This window comes from Euprymna scolopes, chromosome 43 (assembly GCF_053919585.1).
Source record: "Euprymna scolopes isolate OS-2025 chromosome 43, ASM5391958v1, whole genome shotgun sequence".
In the NCBI taxonomy this organism is placed as follows: domain Eukaryota; kingdom Metazoa; phylum Mollusca; class Cephalopoda; order Sepiida; family Sepiolidae; genus Euprymna; species Euprymna scolopes.
In genome coordinates this window covers 2,954,766-2,965,807 of record NC_136524.1, presented here as the reverse complement: position 1 = coordinate 2,965,807, position 11,042 = coordinate 2,954,766, and the positions used below count along the sequence as shown (strand labels likewise).

General features: G+C 32.4%; 1 pseudogene; it reads left to right on the top strand.

Moving 5' to 3' along the window:
• The first annotated feature begins 251 nt into the window (after positions 1–251).
• LOC145268462 (U2 spliceosomal RNA) lies at positions 252–389 on the top strand (annotated as a pseudogene).
• The last annotated feature ends 10,653 nt before the right edge of the window (positions 390–11,042 follow it).

The window sequence follows — 11,042 nt, the reverse complement described above, 5'->3', positions numbered from 1 at the left end:
GCTCGGTGGGGGAGCAAATAAAAACCTTGCCTTTTTTTCTGTTGTTCTTGGCCTTCGGGCCGGGATCAAAGTGTAGTATCTGTTCCGACAGATACTGCAAGCAAAGACCATATGTGGGGCCAACCCCACATATAAGACCTTGGTCAATGTAGGGGCAACCCTTCATACCAATTGTCACTATCCAGCTCCCCTACTCCCCACATTAAAAATCGGCCTTGTGCCTAATTTGCTCGGTGGGGGAGCAAATAAATACCCTTTTCTTGGCCTTTTGGCCAAGATCAAAGTGTAGTATCTGTTCTTACTACATGCTGTACTCATGTTTGTAACTTTGTGATATAAAGTGGGGGATCACTTTTCTGTATTAATGTAATGTAAAATGATCACCCACTTTATAACTAGTCAGTCTCAAAGCCATTCAAGTCATTCTCCAGATCATTCAAGTTGTTTTTGAAGGATTCCAGTTATTTTTTCAGCATTCAAGTCATTCTTAAGGTCATTCACTTCATCCTTAAGTTCATTAAAGTCTGGCCCTGTCGGTGGGGCATTAGAATACACCGACTGCCCCCCCCCCCTGCAGAGGGTAAAAGTCCCTAAATGGGGGTCCTGGATATGACCTTAAACTATATCCAGTGGTGAGGTCCCAGCTTGTGGGCTTTGGGGAGTGTGGAGCCACCCTTTAATTACCATTGCTCCCAGGTCCATTCTGACCCGGAGTGGTAGTACCTGTTCGGGTCCCAACTATGGGTTAAATAGAAAACAACTTGAAAACAACAAATATATTCTTTTAAAAAAAATTTTCTTCAAAATCTTTGGATTCGGCATTAAATAACCCGAAAAGGGTTGATATGCCGTAAAACAAAAACAACCAACAAACCAAGTCATTCTAAGTCATTTACTTTTTATTTATTTAAGTCATTTCAGCCCATTTTTCGGTCATTTTAGTTTATCTTTAAGAATTTCATGTCAATCCTACATTCACGCATTCATTCATTACACGAGAGTACGTGACTAGTGGCTATCGGCCTTGTATTTTTTTAATGTACATTCATAGAAATGTTTTTGTTATGTCACAAAAAACTATTTTATTTATGTCCCAAGTGTCACGCTCATACATAAATTCTCTAGTTAATATAGAAACACTAGAGGAAGACCTCCAATCTGTAGTGGAATGGGGACAAAAGTGGTTGGTCGCGTTCAATGCTGCCAAGACTAAACTAGTTTCATTCAATAATTACAAGAAACCCTCTCTACCACCCATAGCAATGGCCAACGACTCTTTATCTGAGAGTCCATCTTTCAAACTCCTTGGCCTAACGTTCACAGGAAACATGAGTTGGAACAATTACATTGAAGGCATTGCCAGGGCCGCTGCAAGAAAGGTAGGCTCTCTCTACCGTGCTAGAAAACTACTAACACCCGAAAGTATCCTGTACCTCTATAAGGCAACCATTCGCCCATGTATGGAGTATTGCTGCCACATCTGGGCTGGTGCGTCTACTACTAGTCTCTCGCTCCTTGACAGGGTTCAAAAGAGAGTCGCAAACCTGATAGGCCCTGAACTGGCATCTAAGCTTCAGCCTCTGTCCCATCGACGAAATGTTGCATCCCTCTGCCTTTTCTACAAGTATTTTAGTGGTGAATGCTCTGACGAACTGCAATCACTTGTGCCCCCATGACGTGAGCACCCTCGACATGCCGAGAGGCTGCTAAATCCCACCCCCACACTGTAGAGATCTCTAGATGTAAAAGATCTTTTTACTCCAATAGTTTCTTCCCCAGAACCGCTAGACTCTGGAATTCCATTCCAGATCCCTGCTTCCCCAACAGTACTGACATGCAGAAGTTCAAGTGTAACGTGATCCGACATCTTGCTGCCCAAATCCCTACATAGTACCCCAGTAGTTGTTGCCCCTGATAGTAGCCCCCTACACCAAAGTGGCAATTTGCCTTGTTTGGGGTGAAAATGTAATAATAAAAAAAAAACATACTGACCGAACGGTTCATGGGTTGTCTAGTATATATAAAATTTGCAAGAATTAAAATATCATATTTAAGTGTAGTTTACGAGTTTAAAGGTCAGATGCAGAAGTTTGTCAAAACATGGAGCCTGTTGCAGACCAGGATTTTTTTTTTTTTTTACATAGGCATCACCACATTATCAAGGCAAAGAGGCCACTCAAGGATAAGGGTTAAAGAGTGTACAGTAGAAATTGGACATTATAGTAATCATTAGCAATGAAAATTTGGTAAATTTGATAATTATATGGAACGGCTCATCAAGAACTTGTTTATGTTAGACTTGAACACAACCATATTGTATTCAGCCGGAAAGCAGGAAAACGGAAGACAATTCCACAGGCGTGCAGTTCTAAGAAAGAAGCTTTGCTCATGGAATCTACGTTTAGGTTTAGGTACAGATAAAGAGTGAGGGGAATTATTGATAGTGTTTACAGCTAGACGAGTGTTTCTTGTGAAAGTTTGGCGAGGGGGGACCATAGATTGAAGCTCAGTCGAGCACCTGCCATGAAAATAACGATACATCAGAGACAAACTCGCAACATCTCTACTGTGAGATAGAGGTTGCAAGGAAGAGAAAAGGACATCTCCTACGAGGCTACGAAGTCTATTTTGAACTCTATCAAGGCGGGACAAGTCCTTTCTCGCAGCTCCTGCCGTGATGTGGCAACAGTATTCCATCCTTGGACGTACCTGGCTCTTATATAGATAGAGAATAGCATCAGCAGTGAGATATTTACCGGATCGATAGAAAGATCCCACCATTTTTCCAGCGGCCTTGGCAACAGATTTGATATACGTGTTCCATTTAAGATCAGAAGAAAATAATGAAATGAAAGGAAGGAAAAAAAACTCAATTGCTGAATAGAATAAACATGTCGTTTATTTTCTGTTCAAAATAAATGTTTTAGGTGGAACACGTGTTCAGTTCACTCGTTGACGACTACGCACGTGGAAAAAAGAGGATTAAAGTAGGGAAAAGAGAAATGGCAGTCCAGTATGTAGAAAAAGAAAAAAAAAAAAGGAGAAAGAGTTGACCTCAGTAAAGTCGCGCGTGCATGGTAGCAGTCGGCCACATGGAAGTGTCTTCAGGCTACAAGCTGTGGACGCAAACTTGTCTGGTTGATGAACCAAGGCAAAAGGGAAGAACGCAAGAAAGTGGAATGTTGTTATGGTGTACTGACTGTGCCCATGTGTGCGTACATGTGTGTACGTTAGCGTGTGTGTGTATGCACGTGAACATGAATATATGTACGTGTGTATGTGTGCGTGTGTTCCCCCACCAGACTTGTTTGATGAGGAGGGCGGCTAGTCTCCCGGAAGGATTAAAAACAAAACCTTCCAAAGAGCGAATGAACTCTTTTTCTGGGTCAACGGCCAACTAGCACTGTGTATATTTGTGTGTGTGTGTGTGTATATGTGTGTTGGGTTGGAGAGGGCTCCCGTAAGCCGTGGTGAAGGCAACCTTTCTAGGAGAAGCAAATCTCTGATTTAAAAAAACCATAAAGCGGAAGACCAGTACCCGCATTAAGCTGGTCTGCAGTTTAATTTGTTCCTGGCTATCTTGCTCTTGCTTGTTGCTGGATCTCAACATTTTGAACCGAGAGAGAGACTTAGCTGTCGTACAAAGCTAAGACTCTGTAACATCATCTTTGTATAGAGACTCCCTCAGACATTTGGGCTCATGGATTTTAAATGTCTGAGGGAGTGGCACTCGTCTGAATAGACGTTGCAATCATCATCATCATCATCGTATGTGAGAGGAAAAAAACATGGTTTAAAGGTCAGACGTAGAAGCTTGTCAAAACATGGAGCCTCTCAGAGACAGGAGCTATAAAAAGTATAGTGTACCCCTTCCACGTCTGTTAAGCTTTGAGCAGTATAACGTAGCGACAACATTAATTCCCCCAGAGACAACAGAAAAAAATACAAAAAAATTTAACACAACGACGCCATTTTTTTTTTTTTTTTTTTTTTTTTTTTTTTGCTGCTGTTGTGTGTATCAAGGGTCGACCGGGATGCTGCACAGTGATTACGGCCCCTGCATCACCGTCCTCCATCCTGTATGTATATATATATATATATATATATATATATATTCTTTATCATTTTTTTTTTTGTATTTTTTTTCTTCTTTGAATGAGAAAATATTTGGTACTGGTCGCGATTTGAGTTCCCTGTCGAACACCATAAAAAAAACACTGACTTCTCCCTACGCATGAGCAAAGGACATGTTTTAGTTGCCATAGTAATTAAACGATCATGAATTTTTATCGACTTTTTATAAGTTTTACTGTTTATGAATATTGAAATAAAAGAAATTACTACACATTTATTAGTAATATCTCACTTTTATCGACTTTTTCTTTTCTTTTTTAAATAGCATTTTCTTTTTAAATGACGACGTTTTTACTGCTTATGAATATTAAAAGAAAAATGGGGTTTGTATTACTGTTAACATAGATTCGAAAAAGTTGTCAAAAAACAAATATTTAACAAATAAATGTTATCAAAGGCAAAATAAGTTACTTTTCTACCAAACTGGATATATTTTTTGTGTTTTTATTCAATGTAACGTGTTTATTTTGCTCGAAAACCATACAGTGTTTTCCGATGTATTGGAAAATTCAAGATGGCGTCTGATTCTCTCTTTAACACGGTAAGTTTAGGAAAAGATGTTATAAATAAAAAACCGGATAAAATACTGCTAAAAACTCGCTCAATATATGTTACCGTGACATAGGTTGACATATATTCGGCGGGTTTTTAATAGTATTTTGTATATTTTTTTATTTATAACACCTTTTCCCAAACTTACCGTATTAAAGAGAGAGTCAGACGCCATCTTGAATTTTCGAATACATCGGTAAACACTGTATGTTTTTCGAGCTGAATAAACATGTTACATTGAATAAAAACACTAAAAATATATCCAGTTTGGTAGAAAAGTAACTTATCTTGCTTTTGATAACATTTATTTGTTATATATTTGTTTTTTTGACAACCTTTTCGAATCTATGTGTACAATAATACAAACCCGAAAATAATTACTAAACATTTATTAATAAAAAAAAATGGGTGATAGTGCATTTATGATCCGCGCTATATTTTAGATCGAATTTCTAAGTTTAATTAAAGTTTAATGTTTTTTTTCTTCAATTGTAAGGTTAAAGTAGAGAATAGGTACAAAACACCCTCCCCATGTTAAGAATGGCTTTTTAAATAAGAACGTTATTTCAGTACGGATCAATAAGTGCACTAGTACCACAAAATGGTGTTTTGTCCCTATTCTCTACAATTGAATAAAAAAAACATTAAACTTAGAAATTTGATTTAAAATATAGCGCGGATCATAAGTGCACTAGGACCCATTTTTTTTTTTTTATTAATAAATGTTTAGTAATTATTTTTCTTTTAATATTCATAAAGAGTAAAAATGTCGTCATTTAAAAAGAAAATATGTCCTTTGCTCATGCGTAGGGAGAAGTCAGTGTTTTTTTTTATGGTGTTCGGCAGGGAACTCAAATCGCGACCAGTACCCGGCTTTCTTTTAAAAAAAATTTTTTTTTTCGCTTTTTATCCAATGACTTCTTTTTCCAACATTTATCGATCTCCAATTTTCCATCTTTGATTTTCTTCGTCTTGCTTTGTTTTGTTTTGTGTATGGAAAGTCATTTCCGTATTTTTACGACATTCCTCAGCGTACTATAAACACCCCAAGCCTCGCAATTAACGTTTTTTCAGAATAAACCACCCCAATCTCGCCATATTAGAAACGGCCTTAGAATTCTCTATCTATATAAAAGCCAAGTACGTCCAAGGATGGAATACTGTTGCCATATCTGGGCAGGAGCTGCCAAAAAAACAGCCTATCCTGCCTTGACAGAGTACAAAATAGACTTCGTGGTTTAGTTGTGGATGCCCTTTTCTCTACCCTGCAACCTCTCTCCCACAGAAGAGACGTTGCGAGCCTATCCTTGTTTTATCGGTATTTCCATGGCAAGTGCTCGTCTGAACTCCAATCTCTGGTCCCCCCCTCGCCAATCTTTCACGAAAAACACCCGTCTAGCTGAATCCACTGTGAAAAATTTCCCCCACTCTATATCTGTACCTAAATCAAAACGCGGATTCCATGAACAAAGCTTCTTTCTTAGAACTGCACGCCTGTGGAACTCTGTTCCGTCTGCCTGCTTCCCTCCGGACTACAACTTGGATGTGTTCAAGTCCAATGTTAACAAATTCCTAATGAACCGCCCCCTTAATTAAACACTTCATCAAATCTCCACACTAACGTAATGTACTTGCAATAACCGTTATCCCTGAGTGGCTTCCGGGCCTTGATAAGTGGTGATCACTGTGTAAAAAAAAAAAAAAATTTATCCCGAAATCTTTGTTTAAAAATCGGAACTCTTACAGGTGTCGGAATCAGAAAAATGTGTACAACGCCAAATTCCTTTAATTTAAATGAATTAAAAAAAAAAAAAAAAACAGAAAAAATACAAATACTTGTTCATGCGAATATTATGTAATATTTTTTTCTATAAAGTTCAATTCTTGTAAATAAAAAAATATTGGAGCTGAAATCGACACCAAAACCTTAAGACAGTTAGTCCAGCATAGTAACCATTAGGCCAGATTGACAGTATCTTTAATAACGTCTTTGTTTTTAAATACGTGGCCTGGTGGGAGATGTCCTTTTCTCTTCGCTGCAACCTCTATCTCACAGAAGAGATGTTGCGAGTTTGTCTCTGCTTTATCGTTATTTTCATGGAAAGTGTTCGACTGAGCTTCAATCTATGGTCCCCCCTCGTCAAACTTTCACAAGAAACACTAGACTAGCTGAAAACATTATCAATAATTTTCCCCACTCTTTATCTGTGCCTAAACCTAAACATAGATTCCATGATCAAAGCTTCTTTCTTAGAACTGCACGCCTGTGGAATTGTCTTCCGTTTTCCTGCTTTCCAGCTGTCTATAATATGGTTGTCTTCAAGTCTAATGTAAACAAGTTTCTGATGAGCCGTTCCACTTAAGTTAACAAATTTACCGAACTTCCATTACTATCGATTACTATATTGTCCTTTTGACTACTCTACACTCTTTACCCCTTATCCTTGAGTGGCCTATCGGCCTAGATAAGTGGTGACGCCTATGTAAAAAAAAAATACTCATTCTTTACATAAGGAAGCTCTGAAATACAAATATTTATGTATATAAATATAAAAGTAAAAGTGTCTGTCTGTCTGTCTGTGTACATTTTTTCTACGCAATAACTCTGTCAATTTTCAGTCTACAGACTCGAAACTTGATATACAGGGTACTGAGATTTGGAAAAACATTTGTGATCGGTTTTCGGCCAGAAATTTGGCTGTTAACGGGTCAAAGTTGAACGATTTGGCTTTTGAGAACTCTACCAAACTCCTCCGACAATTTTGGGTCTAAACACTTGAAATTTTAAATATAGGTTCCTAAGACATAGATCTAATGAATAACTTGATTTGAGCCTAAAACAATAAATTTTAAGAGGTCATAATAGGGGTCAAATTTTTAAAAATTGACCGTTTTTATTTTTATTATTATTTTTTTTGCTCAGCATACATCTCCAAACACCCGAGCAACGCCGGGCACCCATGCTAGTATATCTATATATATCTATAAAAGTGAACGTGTCTGTCTGTCTGTGTTCATCTCCCTACGCAATAACTTTGTCAATTTTAAGTCTACAGACTCGAAATTTGATATACAGGGTACTAAGATTTGGAAAAATCTTTCTGATCGGTTTTCGTCCAGAAATTTCGCTGTTAAGGGGTTAAAGTTCAATGATTTTACTTTTGAGAACTCTACAAAACTACTCCGCCAATTTTGGGTCAAACACTTTAAATTTTAGATATGGGTTCGTTGGACATGGATCTAACTTAATAACTTGATTTGAGCCGAACATAATAAATGTTAAATTGTTATAATAAGGGTCAAAGTTTTTTTTAAATTTGACCTCTGCGGTTTCTACCAAATTACTAAAGATAATTTCTGTTCTAAACATTTGAAACTTTACATAAAGGGTATTCAGAGTTAGGGCGAGCTTTTTCATCGGTTTGGGTCGAAAATTTGAGCTACCACTATATAAATGTATGTATGTATGTTTGCATGTCTGCTTAAAACTTTCGAGAGAGGCGATGGATTTTCACAAGATCTGTATCGTTTTGAAGCTCGGTCCTTCGGACGACAAATAACGGTATTATTTGGATTTTCTTCATTTTCCCCATCCCTTCCAGTTCTCTGACAAGCACTGTGTATTTGTTCTGTTTCTATTTGACAGGACATTTCTTTTTTGTTAATTATTATGATATCCAGTCGGTATTATTATTATTATTATTATTATTATTGTTATTATTATCATTATTATCATTATTATCATTATTATCATTATTATTATTATTATCATTATCATTATTATTATCATTATTATCATTATCATTATTATTATCATCATTATTATCATTATTAATATTATCATTATTATCATTATTATTATTATCATTATTATCATTATTATTATGTTAATTATTATTATCATTATTATCATTATTATTATTATTATTATTATCATTATTATCATTATTATTATCAGAATTATTATTATCATAATTATTATTATTATAATTATCATTATTATAATTATTACCATTATCATTATTATCATCATTATTATCATTATTATTATCATTATCATTATTATTATTATCATTATCATTCTTCTTATTATAATTATCATTATCATTAATACTATCATTATTAGTATTATCATTACTATCATTATTATTATTATCATTATTATTATCATCATTATTGTCATTATGATCATTATTATTACTATCATTATTATTATTATTACTATCAATATTATTATCATTATTATTATCATTATTATTATTATCATTATTACCATTATTATTATAATTATTAATATCATTATCATTCTTCTTATTATAATTATTATCATTATCATTAATACTATCATTATTATTATCATTATTTTTATTAAAATTATTATCATTATCATTAATACTATCATTATTATTATCATCATTATTTTTATTATAATTATTATCATTATTATTATCATTATTATTATTATTAATATAATCATTATTATTATTATTATTATTATCATTATCATTCTTATTATCATAATTATTATCATTATTATCAATACTATCATTATTATTAACATTATTATCATCATTATTATTACTATTATCATTATTATTATCATCATTATGATTATTATCATTATTATAATCACTATTATTAGCATTATTGTTAACGGTATTATCATTATTATCATTATTTTAATTATTACTGTAATAACCATTATTATTATCATTGTTAGCATTGTTTATATTATTATTTTATGATATAATTGTTATTATTATCAGTATTATTATCAGCATGATTTTTATTTTATTTTCAATATTATGTTATTAATATCATTATTGCCATTATTTTCATCATAATAATTATTATTACTATCATTATTATTAATATTATCATTAAAATTATGATTATTATTATCCTGAAAATTATTATCATTATAATTAAAAATATTATTATCATTATCATTATTTTTATTATAATTATTATTATTATTATTATTATTATTATAATAACTATAATTATTATTATCATTGTTAGCATTGTTTATATTATTAGAATCTAATTATATAATTATTAGTAGTAGTATTATTATCTTCATTATTATTTTTATATTCTTATTAGTATAGTTATGATATTGATATCATTATTTCAGTATTATTATTGCAATTATTATTACCATTAAAACTATTATTATTATTATTATCATTAGATTATTATTATTATTATTATTATAATTACTATTATCATTATCATTAAATTATTGTTATTATTATCCTCAAAATTATCATTATAATTATTATTATCATTATGTATATTATTAACCTAATAACAATAATAATTATCATTATTAGCATTGTTTACATTATTATTTAATTATATAATTATTATTATAAGTATTATCATTATTATTTTTTTAATATTATATGTAGTATTAGTATGCTATTTATATTATTATTTCATTATCATTATTATTATTCTCATTAAGATTATTATTATCACTATAATTATTATCATTATTATTATTATCATTGAACTTATTATTATTATTATCTTTAAAATTATCATTATAATTATTATAATAACAATTATTATTATTATTATTATTATCATTGTTAGCTTTTTTTATATTATATTATTATTATTATCATTATTATTATTTTTATGTTATTGTTACCATTATTTTATTATAATAATTATTATGATTATTATTATTATTTTATCATCATTATTATTTTTTGTTATTATACTTATTTTTATAATTTTAATTATTGTTTTTATTATAATGGTTTTATTGTAATCATCATTGTTATTATTTTTATTTTATCATTATCAGCATCATTATTAATATTATTACCATTTTTATTTTTGCCATAATTATTATTATCATTATTATGATCATATTTTATTAGGTGCAAGAAAGCCTTTTACTCCAATAGTTTCTTCCCCAGAACTGCGGGTCTTTGGAACTCCCTTCCGGGATTCTGCTTTCCCAACTGCACTGATATGCAGAAGTTCAAGTGTAATGTTAACAAACATCTTTCTACTCATCTCCCTTCATAATGACCCTGCTAATTAAGTCCCTAATAGTAGCCCCCTGCTTTAATGTGGCACTGTGCCTTGCTTGGGGTGAAAATTGAATTAAAAAAAAAATCTGACCGTTCAAAATGACAAAGTTTCTAACCATTACGCTATATGGCTGCTGCTGTGAGGATAAGGAATTAACGATGTTTTGTCATAAAAATGTTGCTTAGAGAAATACATACATTATATTTTTTATTGTTATTTTCGTTATTATATATGTACTAGCGAGGGGTACCCGGCGTTGCCCTGGTGTTTGTAGGTGTGTGTGAAAAAAACAGGTGCCCGTAGAA